The sequence below is a fragment of the Canis lupus genome, chromosome 5 (genome assembly GCF_003254725.2).
Source record: "Canis lupus dingo isolate Sandy chromosome 5, ASM325472v2, whole genome shotgun sequence".
NCBI lineage: Eukaryota > Metazoa > Chordata > Mammalia > Carnivora > Canidae > Canis > Canis lupus.
Window position 1 is genome coordinate 71,157,655 of NC_064247.1, and position 25,650 is coordinate 71,183,304.

General features: G+C 38.9%; 1 protein-coding gene across 3 annotated transcripts in view; it reads left to right on the top strand.

Moving 5' to 3' along the window:
- CDYL2 (chromodomain Y like 2) overlaps positions 1 to 25,650 on the top strand; it is a 270,014-nt gene that overhangs the window by 150,854 nt on the left and 93,510 nt on the right. The gene's annotated exons all lie outside the window — the stretch shown is intronic.

A 25,650-nucleotide genomic window follows, 5' to 3' on the forward strand; every position in this document is an offset into this window, starting at 1 on the left:
TAGCAGTTTTCCTAGTTGTTCTTGGCAGGAATATAGGTTTCCTAAAAGTTGCTCAGTCTTGACTAGAATAGAAGTCTAAAGTTTCTTGTTTTTGTTTTTCCTGCATTTTCTGTGTTGGTTTTGGAACTAGGTTTATGCCAGCTATAAAATAGCCTGGGAGATTCTCATTTTTCTGTAATCTAAAATCTATTGATTGGCTTTTACATTATTCTTTGAAAGTTTGGAGGAACTTATTAATGAAACCATTTGGGCATGGCACATCCTCCCTTCTCTGCTTGTTCACTGGCAGCTTTTCCTAATTTCTTTCCTGGTTAATTTTGTCAGGTCTGATAATTGATTTTTTGGGGATTGATTTAATACAATCATTAATTTCTTCTGTGTTTTCCAATTTATTGGTTGCAGAGGAAATATAATAGTTTAAGATCTCTCTCTGTTTATAGCCTTTTTCTCATATGTTTCAGGTTTTGTGTGCTTGCTCTTTCTCTCTTTCTCACTCTGGTTTGGTTTGCTCAAGGTTTTCTTTTTTTTATTATCAATCTTTTCATAAAGAACCAATTATTAGGTTTTTATGACCCAGTATGCCCTTTTTACTTTTTATTTTTCTTAATTATTTTGTGCTTAAAAATTAATCCCTTTCTCTTGCTTTGATTAGGATCATATTGTTGATTTGTTTTCAGCTTTTTGTAATGAAGACTTAACATATTTTTATTTTCTTATTTTATTTTAAAAGTTTCATATGAGGTTATTTTTTTTTTTATGCTGAGCTCAGCTTTGGCTGAATCCTATACATTTGGTATGTGTTGGAGCTGTTATCATTATTTTATATGTATCCCATAATTTATTTGGATTACCTACCTTAGCCACGACTTAACTCTTGATTGGATCAGTTTTATAGTTTTTAGCTATTGATTCTGCTTTTTATGGTTTTGTAGACAGAAAAATAGCTGGTCAGTTTCTGGGTTTTGATATTTATTATTTCTGGTGGATGAGTACTTGAGCTCAATTTTTTTGTAAATGTTCCAGGGACATTTTAAAAGTCTGTGTTTTGCATTTATTATTGTGAAAAACCTAAGACTACTATAGGCGAACTGCCAGCTGCTTTATATATTTTCAATAATTTATTTACTTTCAAGCAATTATTTAATTGGTTACTTACACTAAATATGACACTGCTAGGCACTCAATAGAGTTTTAATTTTTTAAATTGTAAAATAAAATGTGATTACTGGAAAAAATTTGGAAAATGAAGTGTAAGTAATAAACATGAGTGACCCATGATCTTAACATTTTGCTCATTTCTTTGACTCTATTTTGCTATATATATTTTATTTAGACACAAAATAGAAACACATTGTACATATAGTTTTGTATTCACCTTATATTTTAAGCCTTACTCTTATATCTTGACTACATTTTTATATTTTAAATGTTCTTTTTTTATAAATTTATTTTTTATTGGTGTTCAATTTGCCAACATATAGAATAACACCCAGTGCTCATCCCATCAAATGCCCCCCTCAGTGCCCGTCACCCATTCACCCCCACCCTCTGCCCACCTCCCCTTCTACCACCTCTAGTTCGTTTCCCAGAGTTAGGAGTCTTTCATGTTCTGTCTCCTGTTCTGATATTTCCCACTCATTTTTTTTCTCCTTTCCCCTTTATTCCCTTTCACTATTTTTTATATTCCCCAAATGAATGAGACCATATAATGTTTGTCCTTTATGGCTATATTCAAACATTATTGAAAGATACAATTAGTTTCATTTTTTTAAAAGATTTATTTATTTATTCATGAGACACACAGAGAGAAAGGGAGAGACACAGGCAGAGGGAGAAGCAGGCTCCCCACAGGGAGCCTGGTGTGGGACTCGATCCCAGATCCTGGGATCATGCCTGAGCCGAACGCAGGTGCTTAACCACTGAGCCACCCAGGCATCCCAGTTTCATTTGATTTTAATATAGTGTTATATTAGATTCAGGTATACAGCATGGTTCAACAATTCTATACATTACTCAGTGTTCATCATGATAAGTGTATTCCTTTTTTTATACCATGATCAACAGAATTTTAATCTTTGGGGATATATATATATATATATATATATAATGATTACATATATATAAATATGGTGGTTTAGGCCCAAATATCTCTTACTGGAGAAGAATAGATTTTTTGTTTTGATTTAAGTTTTTATTTTAATTCCAGTTAGTTAATATACAGTGTTATATTAGTTTCAGGCATATAGTGATTCAACAATGAGGAGTGTACTCTTAATCCCTTTTATTTCCACCATTCTCCTTCCACTCCCCTCTGGCAACCACCAGCTTGTTCTCTGTGTTTAAGAGTCTGGTTTTTTGTTTGTTTCTATTTATTTAATTTATTTAGTTAATTTTGAGAGAAGGAGAGAGAGAGAGCAAGAGAGAGAGAGAGAGAGAGAGAGTGTGAGAGGGCAGGGTGGGGAAGGGCAGGGGGAGAGGGAAAGAGAGAGAATCTTAAGCAGCTCCAAGCCCAGTGCAGAGCCCAATGGAGGGCTCGATCCCACAACCTTGAAATCACAACCTGAGCTAAAATCAACCAACTAAGCCACCCAGGTGCCTCTGTTTATTTTTTGGATTCTACATACAAGTGAGAGCATATGGTATTTGTTTTTCTCTATATGACTTATTTCACTTAGCATTGTGACCTCTAGGTTGCATATTATCGCAAATGGCAAGATTTCATTCTTTTTTTATGGCTGAGTAATATCCCACTGTGTGTGTGTGTGTGTGTGTGTGTGTGTGTGTATACACCAAATCTTTATCCATTCATTTGCTGATGAATGGTATTATAAATAATGCTACAATGAACATAGGGGTGTATTTATCTTTTTGAATTATGGTTTTCATTTTCTTTAGGTAAATACCCGTAGTGGAATTACTGGATCATACCATAATTCTATTTTTACATTTTTAAGGAATCTCCATACTGTTTTCCATAGTGGTTTCACCAATTTGCATTTCCCACCAACAGTGGATAGAGGAATCCTTTTTCTCCACATCCTTGCCAACAAGGATATTGTTGTTATTTCCTGTCTTTTTTTTTCTCTTGTACCTACTCTCTTGTCTTTGTTTATTTTTTAAGTAGGCTCCATGCGCAATGTGAAGCCCAGCACAGGGCTTGAACTCACTACCCGGAGATCAAGACCTGAGCTGAGATTAAGAGTCAGATGTTTATCTGACTGAGCCACTCAGGCACCCATGTCTTTTTGATTCTAGTCATTCTGACAGGTGTATGTGTATATCCCATTATGGTTTTGATTTGCATTTCTCTGATGGTTAGTGATGTTGAACATCTTTTTGTGTCTCTGTTGGCCATCTGTATGTCTTCTTTGGAATTAGCTTCTTTCCAATTAGCTTCCTTCTTTGACATTCCCATCTGATGGATTTGTGTAGGATGGGATGATTTGGAGCCTGTGGCCACACAGGATCCCTTAGAGCTCTCAGCACAGAGTTGGAAGTCAGGAGAGTGAGAGATAGGACACAGTTCAAGTTTAGGGCTCCCAAATTAAGTTAGGGATGGGGAAGGGGGAGTCATTTTGTATGGTACTGTGGGGTTGGGTCTGATGATGGATAGGAGGTGCTGATGATAATTCACTGTTCTTTTGCTAATATTGTTTATTCTTTACAAAGATCCTGAGTGGTGTGTTTTGTTTACTCAGTCTTCCATTTGTGCAAACCCAGGCTCTGAGGATTTCCCACCTGAGTTTTAAATGGCAGAGCAGGATACAAACCTGTGCTCTTTCCTTTATATACCCCACTGTCATCCCAGAATCACCTACTGGTGATTAGTCGGGACTCGGCTCCATGATTAGTCTTATGTGCTCTGTTTTTGAAAGTCTCCTACTCTAGTGGGATGTAGAACAGGATTCAGGATTCAGGAATCCCACCCAAGAGTTCAGGAAAGGCTTCTTGGTGTCAGTGTCTGATCAGAATTTTCAGATACGAGTCAGGACCTGCTAGAGAGATAGAGGTGGAAAGGTGCTCTGTTTAGAGGGAAGGGCAGAAGCCAGACAGATAGGCATGCATGCAGGACACAGAGAAGAGATGTGGCAGGAGGGTATGAGGCTGCAAGGCAAAGAAACTAGGATGCATGTTCAGTGGTTCTAGAGGAGTCCATTTGGACAGCTTTTCGGTTTGGCCGTGCCTCTTTTGAGTGCTCTGTACTTCTCTGGCCTTACAAGTTGGGGAGGGAAACAAAGCACATTCTTGATTCCAGAAGGTACTCTGGAGGGCAGGCTCCTATCTTGTTCCTACCAGCGACCATTGCCACGGCTACCACTACTGCCCCTTCTGACATTGATAAGAGTGGCTGCAGCATTGATTGAATACTTACTGGGTCCAGGCCCTGTGCCCAGGCCTTTGCTTTGTATACAGTATCCTTTTAAGTCCTTTCCTGAGCTTTGTGAGACCTATTCTTTTAATAATGAGGAGGCTGAGGCTCAGAGAGGTTAAGGATGTACCTATGATCTCACAGCTAAGAAGTTGCCAAGCCAGGATTGGAATGTAGACACCTCTGACACCAGATGCTGTGCTCTTCGCCATGGGGTCCGGGCTGGTCATGCAGATGAGGAAACTGGTATGTGCTGGACCTTTACACATTCTTCTGGAAACATGTGGCCTTTCTGTCTACCTTTTGCTTTACTTTTTAAAAAATGTTTTTAAGTACAAAGAGATATTTCCATGCCATAGGAAAATCGATGGTATACATCTGGTGGTGAATGGCAACTGGCCCCGAGCTTTGGGGACTCAGTGAGCAGAAGTAGGGATTGTGGCAAATCCAAGAGGGGTAATCGGTTTTTAAAATCCAGCCACTGGTTGGAATAGAGATGTAGGGCTGTCAGTTCTTCCCTTGTCTTAATCTTTTTTTTGTTAAGAGAAGCTGGAAATATGGATTTTAAGTGAAGTCTACCAGTTTTTAAAAGCCAGCTCAGTTTTTAAATAACCCTGAGCCAACAATAATAGGGGTGGGAGGAGAGCACAGTCTCCTAGTGAGTGGTCTCTATGCTGTGCTGTCCTGCCCGAGACCCACCTGCGAGCTCATGGGCTTCCTCACTCCCTGGGAAGGGGCCTTGCTGGCCTACACGGTAGAGTTCTTTCCGTGGCCAGTGACTGAATGAAGATCCTACTTGGACTGTATGAGCCAGGGATTGTTCTCGGACTGGCTTGGGCACTTGACTTCCTGTGCCTTACATTCTTGGGGTTACTTTTCTTGTCTTCAACACCCAATTCAGAATGAGCAGAAGATTCCAGAACACTTGAGAGGATACAAGGAAAATTGCTCAGAATCTGCACTTTAAAAATCTGGCTGCCAGAAGAAAATAAGAGGTGACTACCGGGGTCAGTGCCAAATGGAACATTTCGAGCACATTTAAAGAAGCCCTTTTCTTTCCCGTGGCACAATTCACTTCTGAATTCACAGCGCTGGGGATTAGGGAGTCACATCTTCCCTGGCCAGCAGGGTGGGATAATTTTGTGTCAGTTTATTATACACTCAGCCCTGCTTCTGCTCAGCTTCCCGCCATGTGCAGATATTAATGGGGTTGGGAGGATAATCGCCCTTACTTTCACCCTGGCATTGGACCTGGTGGAGAGGTGCCTCGTCCCAGAGCCAAAGGGCAAAGGATAGTCTTGAGAACAGGAGTAGTCCTGTTCCCTTCTCTTTTCCATTCCACTCTTCAAATTCCGAGGAATTGGGTGTGGATCATGCTGAGTTGGCCCAGTGGCAGGCTTGCTGATGGACAGCAGGAAGTGGCGTCCTACCAGCTACAGGGCTATTTCCTCAGGGGGTGGCAATGTGCCACCTATTCTGGGTGAACCAACAGTGTCACCGGTCCTCTGGGGCGTGAGAGGCAGCATGAAGGGAAGACGAGTGTAGAAGCCTTTCCAAGTGAAGGAGGACACCTTGGTGTTTGGTTTGGAAGCCCTGGGCACAGGGAGTCGATTTCACATTCGCTGCAGGCATCAGGGAGCGATGTCTCAGGTGTGTCATTTTGCTGCCCAAAGCCAAATCACCTCCTGTTACAGGCTGATAACTTGTGCACCGTCCTTCTTTGTAGCCACAGTCATACTAGTAATGTTTGTGAACATGATGGGTGCTTACAGAAACAGAGGTCATCGTCTGAAGTGTTTTGCAGGTATTAGCTCACTTAATCTTCATATCAGCCCTGATAGGTGGGTGCACTTATCTTTCATGGATGAGAAGCTTAAAGCACAGAGAGGTCAGGTGGCTTTCCTGAAGCCACACAGCTAGTAAGTGTTTGGACTGGGATTATGCATTCCAGGTGATCTTGGTTCCACTCTGCTGACTGCCTTCTGTGTTGGAGTGTTGGAGTATTTGTCAACAAGGTTTCTTTGGACCCCTGGTTTCAGGGTCAGTAATGTCAAAGGGAGAAGACATCTGGCTTTCCAGATGCTCAGTTCATGGAAAAGAGGTTTGGAATCAGAGAGTTAATTAAAAATCCCACACCCCTGGGGCTCCTGGGTGACTTAGTTGGTTAAGCGTCTGACTCTTGGTTTCAGCTCAGGTCATGATCTCAGGGTCATGAGATCAGGCCCAGCGTTGGGCTCCATGCTTAGTGCAGAGTCTGCCTGAAATTCTCTGCTTCTCCCTCTGCTGCCCCTCTCCCCTTGCTCGTACACACACACACACTCTCTCTAAATAAAAATTTAAAAGTCTTAAACAATCCCACACCCCTGCATTCTACTGACAGGACCCTTAGACAGGTTGCTGGCATGGCTTACCGTGATTGTTTTGTTCAATGGGCAGGATGCTAACAGTACCTGACTGTTGGGAGTGCTTGTGCAGGTGAGGGAAATAAGTGTAGAAGCACTTCATTGGCTGGAGAGAGCCGCTAGCAATGGTGCATATGTGTCACTCACCCCCAGGTCATGGATTTCGCGTGTTTGTGACACCAGAAGGGCCTCCTGGGTGCCTGTTGGCAGAGCTTTCCTGAAAAGGGGAGGAAACAGGTGGCTCAGGGCTTCAGGTTCCTTTTACTGGGCTTGTATAGATCACAGTAGGAGGGTGGTGGCCCGGGATTGTCACCTTTCTGATCATGAGTCCCTGTGCTGCCTCAGGGTTACTACTGCCTTGCTGCCTTGTCAGCCAGGAGGAGAGCCTGCCAGAGCTCACTAAACTAAAGTCCTTTTGCTGTGTAGACACATGCGGTAAAAATCTTCATCTGGGTAAGGCCCCCATGTGGCCCTTCACTGTGGGTCTCAGTGAGCTGGTGTGACAACTGTTGCTTAGGGAAGTAGCTTAACCTTCCAGGGACTCAGCTTCTTCACCTATTAAGTTGGGAACAATGACATTTTCTAGGAAGGTTATTGAAAGGATAAATAAAATGATGGATGGGAATCACCTAATATAGGGTGCTCCCACATGTCATTTTCATTTTCCTTTCTGGTCATCACCTTCTTGCCTTCTGAGGTCAGGACTACAGAGTTGGGCTTCTTGCAGAAAGGAGATTTTTATGATGTTTGCTGTGAAGTGGGTGTTAAAGGATTTAGCCTGTGAAAGGGAAGATTCCAATCCCCAACAGCTTTCCAGAGCTTTCCTGTGGCTTCTAAAGTTGCTCTGGGATTGAGGATGTGGGGAAAATCAAGTTCAGAAACCAAAAGCTTGGGAACTGGGTAGCATCTGCTACATGTGCTAGCCCCTTCCCAAAGTGAGTTCCTAGGGACACCTGCCTTTTCTGCATCTCTAGATCTAGAATCGCATTGATTTGATTTGGTTTGAATCTGTTGCTGCTTTAAGTGTGTGGCTTTGACGAGTTGCTTTACCTCTTCTGTGCCTTGGTTTCTTTATTTTTTAAATGGGAATGATGCTTCCTAACTCCCAGGGGTTTGCAAGTATTAAATGAGTGAATAAATGTGTCAGTGGGTATGAAGTTTCCATACGACACAGCCAAAGAGTGTCTATCACTTAGTAGGTACCACTTTTGTGTTCAGGTACTTTATTTTTCTTTTGGTTTCTTCTGGTCACCAGGATGTTGCCTTTAGTTGTTAGATGTCTTCATCCCTAATCGTATTTGAAGGATTTAAATTGTTTTTAAAAATAAATATAAAAATTAAAATATAAAAATTAAAATAATATTTATAATTATATTATTAAAATGATATAATGTTTATCACAGAAAACAATCTTACTTGGATTAAGAGAACTATGAGCAGAGAGCTCCCAACGTCATATGGTTTTGGGGGTTAATGCCTGTCCCTCCTCACCTAGGAAGTAGGTGAGATCCGTTTCCTATACCAGGATATAGGGAGCATCTCTCCTGGCTTGTTCTGAATCCTCTTATCTTGTCTTCATTTTTACCCCATCCTTGGTGATCTTCTGTATTCCTTACACTCCAGTCCACACTGGCACGCTGTCTCCTTCTACCTAACTACTGTATCAATGCAGATAGTTATCAAGCTTGTTGTCTGTTGTTCTTTGAGACCTAGACTTTAAAGTTTTCACACTTTGTGACTTTTTTTTTAAAGATTTTATTTATTTATTCATGAGAGACAGAGAGGCAGAAACATAGGCAGAGGGAGAAGTAGGCTCCCTGTGAGGAGCCTGACGTGGGACCCGATCCCAGGACCCTGGGATCACACCCTAAGTCAAAGACAGATGCTCAACCACTGAGCCACCCAGGCACCCCATACTTTGTGACTTCTTTTGAACTCTATTTAATGAAACAAAGAGGTTTGAAGAACTTTGGGAAGAGAACACCTTCTGGTTTGAGGGCTACCCCATAATGTCTGTGCTCACCATTTCTTCCTGGGAGCAGAAGCCTTGGGTTTTGCTGTTTAATTTTTTCCCACCTGTTTTGGTAAAGGCTAAATGATATGTGAAAATTTGCTTGCCATGAAGTTAATGTTTAATGCACATGAATGGAAAGAAATATGAGGACAGATTCTGGAATGAATGTTTTGTGAATTGAGCCATCAGTCCCCCCACCCATTCCCCCATCCACCCTCCAATCCATCCATCCATCCATCCATCCATCCATCCATCCATCATCTATTCACCCATCCACATATCCATCCATCTATCCATCCCTCTATCCGTCCCTCTGTCCATCCATCCTTCATCCCATCCATCCTCCAACCCATCCATCTATCCACCCATTTATCCATCATCTGTTTACCTATCCACGCATCCATCTACCCCATCCATCTAGGCAGCCAGTCATTAATTCTATTATATATATATGCCAGGATATATTTAATCAATCCCTTATGTTGGACTTCAGGTAGTGTTAAAACTTTGCTGTTAGTATTGAAGCTTCCCTGTTGGCATCTTAGCATTAAGAATCTGGGCCTAGGCAGTACGCTCCCCCCACCCCCCCACACCTCCGCACTGAGCTATGAATTCTGGCTCTACCACATGTTTGTGGTGGAGCCTTGGATGATTTTCTTGATTTCTCTGTACATTAGTTTCCTCATCTGTAAAAATGGAGATCATATCAAGATCTAGGTGTTATTTTTTTTGAGGATTAAATTACACAATGAGTTGAAAGCATAGAATTGTGTCTAATAAGTAAGTGCACATGGTGCCCATAACATGTGATGATGATGTTGAAACTTTGCACATAGTTCTGGTTATTTCCTTAGGCTATTTTCTAAAAGTGGAACTACTGATCAAAAGATGTGACTATTTCAAAAGGTTTTTCATGGGCATTGCCGAATTGCCCTTCAGGAATGTTGTAAATTAGTCCAGCATTTACAACTCCCCAGCAGTATATTTACCTGAACATCTGCCAACAATGGTCAATTATTTTAACTTTTGCCAAATTTGCAAAAAATGCCCATTCATTGTTTTATTTTTCAAAATTTTATTACTGGTGAGTTTAAATATCTTTTTATTTGTTTCACTGTCATTTTTTTTAAAGATTTTATTTATTTATTGATGAGAAACATAGAGAGGCAGAGACATAGGCTCCCTGTGGGCACCCTGTTGTGGGACTAGATCCCAGGACCCCAGGATCATGACCTGAGCCAAAGGCAGATGCTCAACCACTGAGTCACCCAGACATTCCCCTGTCATTTCTTGTTTCTTTTTTTCCTTCTATACTCCTTTTTCCTGAACTTTTCCATTGATATGTTCTTCTGTTTCTTACTGAATCATAAGATTCATTCCAATATTAAAAATCTTTTTCTACCATTTATGTTATGAGTCTTTCCCCCATAATGTTTTTTTTTTCAAATTTGGATTTTGACAGTCTTTGATATATAGAATTTTAAAATATTTATGTAATAGAAGCTTTTAAAACTTTCCTTAAGCTTGGAAAGAACTCTAAGTCTAAATCACATATATGTGTTACTTTATTTTACATTGAATTCTTGAATTAAGCTGTATTCACCTTGATTTTTGATATGATGTAGGCACAATTTTCCCTTTTTATAACCAGTTATTCAAACCCACTTTCTTTACTGAATAGTGTCTAACATGCCATTTTTATTATATACAAAATTATACACACACACACACAAACATATAATGTATATGTAGATCTGTTTCTGGGCTCTTTCTACAATTTCATCTTTGTGTTTATACCAGTTACTATTTTACTGTAGTTTTATGTTTGAATAAATGGTAGTACAAGTCCTGAATTTATTTTTCTCTTTGTTTAAAAAACTTCTTGGATATTCCTGCTTTTTATTTACTTAAAATAAATTTGTCAATTTGAAAAAATCCAGATGAGATTTTGAGAAATTGCTTTAAATTTTGAGAAAATTAACATGTTTATAGTAATAGAAGTGTTTCCATTTAATAAAGTTATTTTTTTAATGTATCACAGTTATTTTGTGGATTTCTTCATTTAATCCTGCACATATTTTTGATTAAATTTATTTGTAAGCATTTTATATTTTTGTTGCTTCTGTAAATAGGACTATTCTCCTATTGTACTTTTTAACCAGTTGCTTCTGAATGTTGATTAGATCTTTATTTTAAAACCAGACATCTTTCTGAATATTCTTAGTCATTTTAAATTCTTTTAATTACTTCTCTTGAGCTATTTATTTATTTATTTAGATGTAGATGATTTACACAATTATTCTTTTTTTATTTTTTTATTTATTTTTATTTTTTTATTTTTCACAATTATTCTTTAGATTCCTTCCCATAGATTGCCTCCATATTTTTGTTTCCTGCCTTATTGCATTGGCCAGAAGTTCTAAAACAATATTTAAAATAATGGTTTTGGACATATAGAACTTGAAAGGATAGGTGTCATACTTGTTCCTCTGGATTAGGTTTTCAGGTATTTCCCAGATTTGTATGTCTATGCTTCTATCTGATTGTTTCTGTACTTCCTCCATCTGTCCCCCAACCTCTGTTGCTTTAGAAGTGAAACAAAGAATGAGAATATATCTGTAGGATCTTGGGCCTTTAAATGATGGGAGCTGCAGCAGGCAACAAGCAGCAGATTTCGGGCATCCTGGTTTTTGCTGCATCTTCCAGGAGATGCTTCTTCTACATGTTTCATCAGTGTTAATGAGGGATACTAAAAGGGCAAATATCCTGTGGGTATTAACCCTGCATGATTTCTGAGAGACCTATAAGCAGCTCTCCTGTCTTCTGTAATTTCTCTTTATCCCCCTCTCCCACCTCCTGCACTAACCCCCTACACAGCCACATGGGGGAAAACCTAACAAAAAAAAGAGGAACTGTGGGATCACCCCAAAGTCTAATATTCCTGCACATCAGTGTGATTCAGCTTCACTCTCGGACAACCTGGGCTTTTCCACTGGGATGGTCCAGCTTAACATTTCTGGAGATTTGGATTGTAAGGCCTTGTGTGGATGGGAGATCCCAGGTGTGAGGCTTCTGTCTGGGAGTTCCCTCAACTGGCAGGGAATGAGTCTGTCTGTCTGAAAGCAGAGCTCCCATGACTCAGCCTTGATCCCACACCCCCAAGTTCTGAGTTGGCACATTGTGCTCCGTGGGCCGGTGCTGGATGGCAGAGTGGATGGCAGCGGGAGGAAGCCAGAGCACTTCTGGAAGGCAGTGCCCGGGTCTGTCCTGGGACTGCTGGCACTGAGATGCTCCATCTGTCTGCAGTGGTGGTTTTAGCTCCAGGCCTTTTGTCTTGTGAGGCCTCCCCCACATTTCTCCCTCCTTCCCACAGCATTCCTTTCTCCAGCTCTTATATTATAAATATCTTATATCTAATATTTTAAGTAATTTTTTATTATGCTAAAATACACATAAAATTTGGCATCTTAACCATTTGCAATGTGCAGTTCTACAGCATGAAGTACATTCACATGGTTGTATGACCATTACCACCATCCATCTCCAGAGTTCTTCTTGCAAAACTGAGTTGTGTTCTCATTAAACACTGATTGTCCTGACCCCCTGCCCCTGGCAACCACATTCTACTTTCTTTCTTTCTGGATTTGACTGCATTGAAGCACTTCTGATAAGTAGATTCCTACAGTATTTGTTTTTTTGTGACGGGCCTACTTCACTCAGCATAATGTCCTCCAGGTTCATCCATGTTGCAACCTATGACAGGATTTCCTTCCTTTTTAGACCTGAATAATGTTCCATTTTGTTTTTCCATCCTTCCCTTGAAGGGCACTTGAGTTCCTCCACCTCCTGCCTATTGTGAATGACCCTCCTCTTTTACACCTGATAATAATAGTAGGCAAAGCATCGAGTGCTTTTTACAAAGTTATCCCTCTGATTATCCACAGTTTATTTCATTTCTTTCTTTCTTTCTTTTTTTTTTTTTTAGAGAAGGAGAGAGAAAGAGAGCATGTGTGTGAGTGCAGAGCGGGGGAGGGGCAGAGAGAGAGTGAGAGAGAAAATCTCATGCAGGGCTCTGTACCATGACCCTGAGATCAGGACCTGAGCCAGAATTCAAGAGTTGGACAATTAACTGAGCCACCCAGGCGCCCCTGCCATGATCATTTCCAATGAAGATCCTCATCTTCATTTTATAGATGAAGAAACTGAGGCTTGGAGAAGTTAATAATTTGCCCAGAGATAACTTTTAGAAGCAGCATTATTGAGATAAAATTCACCCACTTTAAAGTGTAACAGATCAGTAGTTTTTAGTGTGTTCACAGATGTATGCAACCACGACCACGACAATTTTGGAACGTTTTTAATCACCTCAAAAAGTAACCCATACCCATTGGCAGTCCCCCCATACCCCACCACCACTCTTCCCCAGCCCCTGGCAACCGCAAGCCTACTTTCTGTCTCTATAGGCTTGCCTGTTCTGGACCTTTCCTATAGATGATATCATACACTGTGTGGCCTTTTGTGACTGGCTTCTACTACCTGGCACAGTGTTGTCAAGGTACAGTTGTAGCATGTATTAGTACTTGATTCCTTTTTTTTTTTTTTTTTACTTGATTCCTTTTTAAGGGCCCAGGCTTCACCCACACTACTGTCCTGCCTTCCCTTTACTCATGTTTACTGGCTGTGTCTTCCTACCTCCTCAGGTCACAGGGCAGGGATTCAGCTTTGTACTTCTGTCACCCACTGCTTTTGGGGCACACAGCAAGTGCCCAGTAAATTAAAAATTAGGAAATGAAAGATAAGTGCTTTGTTTGTTGAATGCTGCTTTGTTGGACCATTTTATAAACTAAACACAGCCAAGGGGTCATTCACATTAGTATGCTGTGCATGGTGGGTATGTGTCATGCTTTGCCATTAGAAATGAGAACAGACAGATGAGAAAATGTTCATTAAAAGCTCTGAAACAATGTGAATCATAAATGTATCGATGGTGGGGATGTGTGACTGTTTGTAATTAGATTTAGGAGCAGATAGATGCCTGTGAAAGGGTTTCTACATGTTGCCCTGGGCCTGTGGCCAGTGTGACAGCTGGGTGTTCCACAGTCTCAAGGTCACTGGCCTACACTGAAGGGCTCGTTACTGAGGGCAAGCTGGGCAGGTGACCCTTGGTCTAGAGGCCAGAGCTGACCAAGGTTGGGAGTGGTTGTTGAGCTGCTTGAGGCCCCCGAGCTAGTAAGTGCAGCCCCGGGGCCTGGGTGCTTCCAGAGTCCCTGTTCTTTTACTGTTCTTTATAACCTTTGTTGGAGACTGATGAGGGATAGAGGGACAGATATCTTATCCAAAAGTATGAGCTGATTGAAGCTCCCTGACTGACTTAGGTTTTTTTGAAGATACTGTGATAATGGAAGGTGTGGCCTGAAAGCAGTGCTGTGGCTTGCAGAGCACTCTCTAGGGAGTCCAGCTATTATTTCTGTGAGGTCCCATGAGAAAAAAAAATGTCTACAAGCAAAACTTCCAGGGTGCTCTTCTAAACCAAACCCCTGGAGCTGTAGTTGGAATCTGGAGCAGTCTTCTGTGGGGGGAGGTGTCCATGCTGCCTCTGAGAATTCCCTTCCCATGCCCAGCTGGACCACTGGAGCCTCATAACATCAGATATGGTGGTGATGGGGATCAATCCTCTTCAGTGAGTGCCGATATTGTACCAGCCGGAGAACAAGGTGCTTACAGGAATTATGCCATTTATTTCTGACAATGAGATGGTCATTACTCTTCCCATTTTACAGAAGAAGAAACTGAGGCCTAAAGTGGAGGGAAACTAGCTAAAATTTGTACAGATATGTTGGAATGCATTTCATTTGGTACTGCTTTCTGCAGCACCATTTTGTCTCGGATATGTTTATGATCTATGTACAGACCCATTATGATACAGGAAAGTACAACTAATGTAAATTTTCTTCATAGCTTACTGGCAAGTTCAATAGCTTGGGCACCATTTGTCTTCTTGGCTGTTGGATTCTAGCATGTCCCTTGCTTTTGAGTTCCAACATAGTCCATTTACTTCACTGGGGCTTGGCTTTCTCTGTCATTTCATGCTCTTTTGAAGAGTTCTTGTCCTTGATGGTGGAGAAAAGGTAAGCAAGTGGCATGGCTAGAAGAACCAATGAAGTACCAAGAAAAAAATTGAGCTGGGTGATCAGTGCAGTTGGTGATGACTTGAGGCAGGTGCATGCTTGTGGGATGGGTGAGGGAGACAGGATAAAGCTCAGTGCTTAGCGATCTCTGGGAAGCCTTTGACTGGAGTGGCTTCAACAATATCACTATAGCCTGGGGTGTCCAATGATTATTGGGAATTGGAATGTACTATCATAACCTCCTGTATCTTACATTGAAGAAGCAGTAGTGACAACTTACAAAATTGAGGGCCATTTCTTGTGGAAATGTGCATGTGCAAGGAATCATCCAATGCTTCCCTTTCCTGGAATACATCCTTAAGCCTAAGGGAGTATGTCTGTATCCCCAAGACTAAACACAATGTCTTTAACATAGTAGGTGAAAATGCAATAAGCCTTGTTGAACGAATGAGTCCAAACCCCTTGCCGCTAATTGCTGGATAGATTGACCTCCTATGAGAAGAGCTTCTTATCTCCTTTCTTAAAACCACTTCCTTTTGCTGAGTTTTTGTCCCATGCTTTTTACCCAGATGTCTTCTCTGCTCAGCTGCTCCAGGTCCACAGTGTGTCTGGTTTCCAGCTCTGCCTTCACTCTTGTGCACCCTGAGCACTCTCTTGTCCCCATGGCCCCTTGTCTCCATGGCCCCTTGCCCCCATGGCCCAGGTAAAATGCCCCTCAGAAACCCGGTAATACTGATACATAAGTGGTCATGAATCTGACATTCTACTCCACATAGCTTGGCTACCATGGTTGTAACTTGAAAGCTTTAGGAGATTCAATAAGACTTATACATTGGCCAAAATAAAGTCTCAAAGTAACACTATTGAAATACCAAACTTTGGGTGATGGCATTTTAATATAGTCTATGAGAAGATAACCACTGTGAAATGTCTACCTAGGTAACAAAATGAAGTATGGCAGCTTGGTATCATTAGATGCATTGAATACGACTGTTTTTATACATACTAGTTTATCTAGTTAACCTCTGTTTCTGGCAATATGTAGTTAGCAAAACCAGTTTCTTATTTGGAATAATTCTGAGAAACCAAGTATATCTTGCCCACCAAGAAAGTACTTAATCCTGTTGGTGAGAGAGTTTAAAGAGGGGGATAAGGCGCTAAGATCTATATTTTAGAAAGCTCATCCTGGCTTCTAAGCAGAGACAAGATTGGAAGAAGGAGATGGAAGGCAGAAGAGCAGTTAGGAGCCGAAGACAATAATCATTGTCTATGTGACCTGCTGGGAGAGCATCTCAAACCTGTGACAATCTCAGTGCTGCATTACTTATCCTCAGAGCACCCAGTTCCTTTGTGGCAACAATTGCTTTGCTTAAGTTTACCAAAATAGCACTGGGAAAGAAGCCTATCCAAGATACTCCACTTCCTCATGCTCAGACGGGCATTTCTCCACCTTGGCGTAGTGGCGATATCCCCAGGGGGACAGGGGTTTAGAAACTTCCATGCCTTACTGGATATCAAGAGAGGCCACGGATGCCTTCTAGGAAGTGCCCATAAACCTGTCCAGGGAGCCTTGGAAAGTGTCCAGAATTTTCAAAATTTCTGGAACATTGGAATAGGCTAGGCCATCATGTAGCTGAAGTGGCTTTGTGAAACTATTCCAGATGCTTGTAGAAGGTACAGAAACTGGTTTAATCCCTGGCCACTCACCCATCAATCTGCAGTATGGCCTCCTGAGGGTTTTAGGGTGTCTTAAAATAGGTATAGCCAAGATTCTGGAGTAATGTTAGGAGCTTTGTTATTTTTGTTTTGTTTTGTTTTGTTTTTTTCTGACAGCTGATTTTTCAAATCCATTTCCTCAGTTTTCTCCTGACTTCACTCTTCTTGGTAAAATATGTTGGTTCAGGCATACCAGGGTATGAGGGTTGGTGGAAGTAGTTGTGGGAAGAACATCACCTAAAGACATGAGATATGTCAGCTCCTTGCTACAACCTTTACTCTTTTCTCTGGGTGTCTTTGGATCTGTTTTGGCCAGTGGCCTTTTCATGTCTTCTGATAGACTGAATAGATTATGTCAACTTAAGGCAGGCAACAGAATGAAAAAGTATGTGTGTATGTATTTCCTCCATTCCTTGGTGTTCCCAATTTGATTCTTGTTTAAGGAGGGTTGTCACAAATCCAAAGAACCTAAAGAGAGATTAGTTTACTTTTTTTGAGAACAAATGGAACAAAAGGAAGTCCTTACACTACTGTCTGGCAATTCAAAGTCATCTTCATCACAGCTGATTGCCCGGATTCTTAGACTTCTTCTAAATACTTTGTATGTATGCATTTGGTTATTTAAAAATCTGATTCATTTTTATGATCGATAAAGCAGACTCATGATACAAACTTCAAAAGGAGCAAAATGGTGAATAGGGAAAGAAAGCAGTTTTCCTCAAACATCTCACAGGAAAGAGTAGAATGAGTTATGAGCTTTGTGTAAGGAATTCTGTGCATATTTAAAATGTTTAGAGAAGAAACTTGATTGGGCAGATTGGTGTTTTGCTCTGTGTTGCAGCTGATACCAGGATCTTGATTAGAAAGACCTCCACACTTGAGTGTAGCTACTCATGTAGGGAGTATACCCTATTTCACGGAGTCTAAAATGCTGTCAATGGTAAAATATGCCATTAAGACAGAACACAGTAGGCAGCCAACTAAACCATGATATTCTCATAGTTTTAATATACATCCTGATTTTGGAGATATTGAAATGTGAAAAAAAAATGGCTTCGGCATCAGTGATTATAGTGGTTTATCTCCTTGTTATCTAGTCCCATCCATATCCTGTCATCATTATGGAGGTCATCAACAAAAGTGATGATTCTAGTGACTTACATTATGTCCATTTATTCTGGAGAGAAAGTGGCTCTGAACACAGAACCTCACACTATCATAGGCAAAACAAAAACAAAAACAAAAACAAAACAAAAACAAATAAACAGTCACGCTCTAGTCTGGACTGCTTTCCCCTAAGGTCTAGTGCACTCCCCTGGAGTCCCTTCACTATCAGTGTGGGGAGTACCTGCCTTTTCAACTGTGCTGCATCTCTAAAGTAGTCTTTTTCTTGGCTTACATACATCCTGATGGTGGAGCCCAATCTCAAGTAGTTTATAGAGAAAGGTTGATAGGAAGGTAATTTTTTTTTTGAGATTATACATTTCTAAAAATGACTTTCTTCGGCTCCTCCACTTGGTTGCTGATTTAGCTAAGTATAGAATTCTAAATTCCTAAATTCTTTACAATTTTGAAGGTACTGCTCTCCTGCTTCTAATGTTCACTGTTGCTCTTTGAGAAAGCAACAGCCATTCTGATTCCGGGTTCTTTGGATGTAAGACTTTCTTTTACCTTTCTAATAGATTTTAGAATCTTAACTTTGAAATCCAGGCCTAAATTTTAGTAGGGATGTGTTTTTGGTTAGTCCATTTTTGGTCATTGTATGAGATACTTGGTGGGCCCTGTGAATCTGGAAGCTCATATTATTTGTCGTGGGATTGTCCAGAATTTTTTTTTTTTATCAGTTTCTTCCCTTTTAGTTTCTCTGTTTTCACCTCATGGAACTCCTGTTATTCAGATGTTGGGTTTCCCGACTCTCTAAATTTTTTGTGTTAACTTTCCTGTGTTCCTTCTGTTTGTGTTACTGTTTTATATTCTGTGTCTCCTCATCTTCATCTTCCAACGAGTATGTTTCTGTCCTCATGTTTTTAATTTTCAAGAACTTTATATTTTGAGTTTTTGAATATTACATTTTAATAGAATTCTGTTCTTATTTTGTATATGAGTTATTTTATCTTTCCATATTTCTTAGAGGGTATTTATCTAACAGGTTTACAGAGATACAGCTGAAATATAATCAATCACGCATATTTAAAGTATAAAATTTAATGTTTTGACATATGCATACCTATTAAACCATCACCTCAATCTAATGAACATATCCATTACTTCCAGATGTTTCCACTTTCCTCGCTATAGTCCCTCCTACCCCTTGCACTGCTTCCCCCAATCCCAGTCAACTACTGATCTATTTTCTTCTAGTTTGCATTTCCATAGTTTTATATAAATAGAATCATATAGTGTGTGCTCCCTTTCATCTGGATTCTCTCACTCAATATAAGTATTTTGAGCGTTATCCATGTTCTTGTGTGTATCAATAGTTGATTTTTTATTTCTTTTTTTAAAAAAAGATTGTATTTATTTATCTGGGAGAGCGAGCATACAAGAGAGTACAAGTGAGGGGAGGGCCAGTAGGAGAGGGAGAAGCAGACCCCTTGCTGAGCAGGGAGCCCAATAGCGGCTGGATCCCAGGACCCTGGGATCATGACCTGGGCTGAAGGTAGATACTTAACTGACTGAACCACCCAGGTGCCCCTCATTTTTTGTTTCTAAATGATATCCTATTGCATAGATACACTGCAATTTATTTATCTACTCATGTATTATTGGGTATGGGGTTCAATTTCAGATTTTGACTATTATAAATAAAACTGTGAACATTCATGCACAGATCTTTATACGAACATATGCTTTTGGGACACCTGGGTGGCTCAGTGGGTGAGCGTCTGCCTTCAGCTCAGGGTGTGATTCTGGGGTCCTGGGATCAAGTTCTACATCGGGCTCCCCACAGGGAGTCTGCTTCTGTCTCTGCCTCTTTCTCTGTGTCTCTCGTGAATAAATAAAATCTTAAAAAAAAAACAAACCCTGTATACTTTTGCCATAAACAAAACACTCAACAGCTAATATCATCCTCAGTGGGGGAAAAACTGAGAGCTTTCCCTCTATGGTCAGGAACAAGACAGGGATGTCCACTCTCACCATTGTTTTTGTAACATAGTACTGGAAGTCCTAGCTTCTGCAATCAGACAACAAAAAAGAAGCAAAAGGCATCCAAATAGGCAAGGACGAAGTCAAATTTTAACTATTTGCAGATAAGCTGATACTTATATGTAGAAAATTGGAAAGACTCCACCACAAAATTGCTAGAACTGATACATGGATTAAGTAGAATTGCAGGATACAAAATCAATATACAGAAATCTGTTGAATTTCTATACATCAATAATGAAAGCAGAAAGTGAAATCAAGGAATTGATCCAATATACAATTGCTCCAAAAACCATAAGATACTTTAAGAATAAACCTAACTAAAGAGGTAAAAAGATCTGTACTCTGAAAATTATAGGACACTTATGAAAAAAATGGAAGATTACATTAAAAGATGGAAAAACATTCCACATTCATCAATTGGAAGAATAAATATTCTTAAAGTGTCTATACATCCAAAGCAATCTACACATTCAATGCAATCCCTATCAAAATACCACCCACATTTTTGACAGAGCTAGAATAAGCAATCCTAAAATTTATATGGAACCACAAAAGACCTTGAATAGCCAAAGCAAAGACCCTGAGTAGCCAAAGCAGTCTTAAAAAAGAAAAGCAGAGCTGGAGGCATCACAATTCTTGACTTCAAGCTATATTATAAAGCTGTAGTCATCAAGACAGTATGGTACTTGCACAAAGACAGACACTTAAATCAATGGAACAGAATGGAAAACCAAGAAATGGACCCACAACTAACCTTCAACAAAGCAGGAAAGAATATCCAATGGAAGAAAGACAGTCTCTTCAACAAGTGTTGGGAAAACTGGACAGAAAAATGCAGAAGAATGAAACTGGATCACTTTCTTAAACCATACACCAAAATAAATTCAAACGTGATGAAAGATCTAAATGTGAGACAGGAAACCATCAAAATCTTAGAGGAGAATACAAGCAACAACCTCTTGGACATTGGCCATAGCAGCTTCTTTATAGACCTGTCTCCAGAGGCAAGGAAAGCAAAGGAAAAATGAATTATTGGGACATGAACAAGATAACCTCTGCACAGTGAAGGAAACAGTTAACAAAAAACCTTTGGAATGGAAGAAGATATTTGCAAATGACATATAGATAAAGGGCTAGTATCCAAAATCTATAAAGAACTTACCAAGCTCAACACCCAAAGAACAAATAATCTAAAAAATGGGCAGAAGACAAGAGTAGACATTTTTCCAAAGAAGACATACAGATGGCCAACAGATACATAAAAAGATGCTAAACATCACGGAAATACAAATCAAAACTACGAGATAGGGCAGCCAGGGTGGCTCAGCGGTTAAGCGCCTGCCTTCATCCCAGGGCGTGATCCTGGAGACCCAGCATCGAGTCCCACGTCAGGCTCCCTGCATGAAGCCTGCTTCTTCCTCTGCCTGTGTCTCTGCTCTCCCTCTCTCTCTCTGTGTGTCTCTCATGAATAAATAAAAATCTTAAAAAAAACCCCAAAACAAAACGATGAGATACCACCTCACACCTGTCAGAATGTCTAAAATTAACAACACAAAATAACAGATTGCCAAGGATGCAGGGAAAGGGGAACCCTCTTACACTGTTGATGGGAATGCAAGCTGCTGCAGCCACTGCGAAAAACACTATGGAGGTTCCTCAAAAATTTAAGAATAGAACTACCCTATGACATAGCAGTTGTACTACTATTTTTCCAAAAGACATAAAAATACAAAATCAAAAGGATACATGCACTCAGATGTTTATAGCAGCATTATCAACAATAGCCAAATTATGGAAAGAGCCCTAATGTCCTTTGGATTATGAATAGATAAAGAAATTGTGACACACACACACACACACTCAGGAATATTAGCCATCAGAAAGAATGAAATCTTGCCATTTGCAATGACATGGATGGAGCTAAGTGAAATAAGTCAGTCAGAGAAAGACAAGTACCACATGACTTCACTTATATGTGAAATTTAAGAAACAAAACAGACGATAATAGGGGAAGGGAAAAAAAAAGAGGAGAGCAAACCATAAGAAACTCTTAACAATAGTGAACAAACTATGGATAGGAGGTTGGTGGAGGCTGGGCTAAATGAGTAACAGATATTAAGGAGGGTACTTTTCATGAGCACTGGGTGTTATATGTAAGTGATGAGTCACTAAATTCTACACCTGAAACCAATATTACACTAAATGTTAATGAACTAGAACTTAATAAAAAATTGAAAATGAAGTCAAGTAAATACATAGGGGTGGAATGTAGAAATCATTCAGTAGATGTGTTTTAAATTTTTAAGAAACTGCCAAACTATTTTCCAAAGTGGTTATATCATTTTACATTCCTACCAGTATAGGCAAGTTCTAGTTTCTCCACATTTGGTATGGCCAGTATTATTAACCATTCTTGCATTTCTTTAATGACTAATGATGTCGAGAATCTTTCCATGGCTTATTTGCCATCTTTATACCTTCTTTGGTGAAGTGCTCTGCTCAAATCTTTTGCTCACTTAAGAAAAATGTCTTTTTTTATTGTTGAGTTTTATGAGTTCTTTATTCTGAGTACAAATCTTTTATCAAATACATGTTTGAGGGACGCCTGGGTGGCTCAGCAGTTGAGCATCTGCCTTCAGCTCAGGGCATGATCCTGGAGTTCCAGGATCGAGTCCCACATCAGGTTCCCTGCATAGAGCCTGCTTCTCTCTCTGCCTGTGTCTCTGCCTTACTCTTTGTCTCTCTTGAATAAATAAAATCTTTTTAAAAAACCAGATACATGTTTGAAATATTTTTTTCAGTCATAGTTTGTCTTTTCATTCTCTTAGTGGTTTCTTTCAAAGAGCAAAACTTAACTTTCTTGAAGTACAATTTTCCAATCATTTTCTTTTATGGGTTGTGTGCTCTTAACATCACATCTGAGAAATCTTTGTTTAACTCAAGGTCACAAAGATTATCTCCTATGTTTTCTTTTTGAAGTTTTATATTTTTAGGTTTTACATTTAGATCTGTGATCCATTTTGAATTAATTTCTGTGTGTGATGTGATTAAACTTCTTTTTTGCATATGGATATTTAATTGTTCTAGCACCATTTGTTGAAAAGGCTATTTTTTCTGCTCAGTGGCTTCTGCTCCTTTGTCAACTATCAATTGCTTATATATGTGTTTAGGTTGACTTTAGGGCTCCTATTCTATCCCACTAATCTGTATCTTTACACCAGTATCACACTGTTTTAAATATTATACCTTTGTAATAAGTCTGAAAATTAGATAGTGTTAGCACTTCAACTTTGTTCTTTTTCAAAGTTGTTTTGGTGCTTTAGGTTCTTTTCCATATGAATTTTAAAATCAGCTCTTCATTTTTACAAAAAAGCCTACTGGAATTTTTATTGGAATTGTGTTGATTCTATAGACCATTTTGGAGAATTGACATCAGAGCATATTGAGTTTTTGACCTATGAACATGATATTCTTATTTATTTATTTAGGTCTTTTAAACTATTTCATGACAAGTCTGTAAGTTTTTCACATCTTTTTATTGTCCTGTAATAAACAGATTAATTACTTGCATTTTTTAAGTGTTAAACAAGTCTTGCATTCTGGGGATAAAATTCCTCTTGATTATATTATATAATCTTTTTTATGTATTGTTGGATTCTATTTGCTAAAATTATAGAGGTTTTGAATTTCTGTGCATGATAGATATTGGTTTGTAGTTAGTTTTCTTTTCTTGTAATATTTTTGTGTGGTTTTAATATCTTTGTGTGAATAATGTTGCCATGATAGAATGAATTGGGGAGTATTCCCTTCTCTTTGATTAACTGGAAGAGTTTGTGTTGAACTGATATTATCATTATTATAATTAGCAGTAATAGTAGTAGCAGTAAATGTTTGGTAAAAATGGAGTTTTCTTGTGAAAAGATTTTAAGCTACAAATTTATTTTATTTAATACATATTCAGCTTTTCAGGTTATCTATTTCCTCTTGAATTCAAGAACCTTATCTTTGTGTCCCTCCAGAAATTTGTTCACGTCCTATAAGTTGTCAGATTTATTGGAATAAAGTTCAAAATATATTTCCTGATGATTTTTTCAATATTTGTAAAATCTGTAGTGATTTTATATCCCCCTTTTCTGATATTATTAATCTGTATCTTCTGCCCCTCCAGATTAGTCTTGGTAGAGGTTTATCAATTTTATTGATTTTTCTGATCAAATTAGTTTTTGGTTTTATTGATTTTTTCTCTCACTTTTCTGCTTTCCATTTTGTTATTTCTCTTCTGATATTATTTCTGTTTTTTTTTTTTTTTTTTTTTTTTTTTTACTTCTTTGGGTTTAATTTGTTTCTCTTTTATTTCAAGTTTCTAAATGTAGAATATGAATTAACTGATTAGGGGCCTTACTTCTTTACAAATATAGGTTCTTGTGGCATACCACAAAATTGAAATGTGTTAAAATACCTTCTAATTTCATTTTGATTTCTACTTTGACCTATGAATTGTTTAGAAGTATTTTCCTTAATTTTAAAATAGTTAGAGATTTCCCAGAGATTCTCCTATGATTAATTTCTAATTTAATTCCACTCTGGTCAGAGAACATACTTTGTATGACTTCAGTTCTCTTAACTTTATTGAGACTTGTTTTATAGCTCAGTCTGTGGGCTATATTGGTAGATATTCCATAAGCATTTGAAAAGAATGTTTAAACTTCTATTATTGGGCATAGTGTTCTAGTCTATTTAGGAGTTACTAATAGTGTTGGATTGACAACTAGATCAAGTTGGTTGATAGTAGTGTTCAGATTTTTCTGGATTGTGCTTTTATATTTGTGCTGATTTTTTGTGTACTTGTTTTTTTTAATATATAAATTTATTTTTTATTGGTGTTCAATTTGCCAACATGTAGAATAACACCCAGTGCTCATCCCATCAAGTGTCCCCCTCAGTGCCCGTCACCCATGAGAGACTCATAACTCTGGGAAACGAACTGGGGGTGGGGTGGAAGGGGAGGTGGGTAGGGGGCGGGGGTGACTGTGTACTTGTTTTATTGGTTTTTCGGAAAGAGGTATATTTAAGCCTTTGACAATGATTGTGGATCTCCTTCCATTTTTATCCATTTTTGCTTTTTGTATTTTGAAGTTCAGTTATTAGGTGCAAAATGTTAAGTTTATGTCCTTTTGATGAATTGACTCTTTCAACATTAGGAAATAACTTTCCTTGCTCTGTAATCTACTTTGACGTTAAAATGGCCAGTCCAGGTTTATTTTGAATGTTAGCATGACATATCTTTCCCCATCCTTTTATATTTAACCAATTTGTGTCTCTATATTTAAAGTAGGTTTCATGTAGCCAGCATATTGGCATTTGATTTTTTAAATCCAGTTTGGCAATCCCTTTTAATTGGGGTTTTTAGGCCATTTAAATATAATATTGTTATTGATATGTCTAGGCTTAATTCTGTCATTCTAATATTTGTTTTCTATTTGTTCTATCTGTAAATTTTCCTTTCCCCAACTTTTCAACCTTCCTGTGTAATAACTGGATAACAAAAAATTTTAAATCTCCTTTGTTGTAGTATTAGCTGTATATTTTTGTTTTGTTATTTAAATGGTTGTTTTACAAAAATACTTTATCTTGAGATGTCTTTATTCTGCTTTCATTTTTGAAAGGTATCTTTGCTAGATATTGGATTCTTGGTTAACATTTTTTTTTTGATACTTTGAATTGTTGCTCTACTACCCTCTGGTTTCTTTGTTTCTGATCAGAAGTCAGTTATTAATCTTGTAGTTCCCTTATTTGTGATGAGTCACTTTTCTCTACTCGTTTAAAGATTTTCTTTTTATTTTTGGCTATGCGTATTTAATTATGATGTAT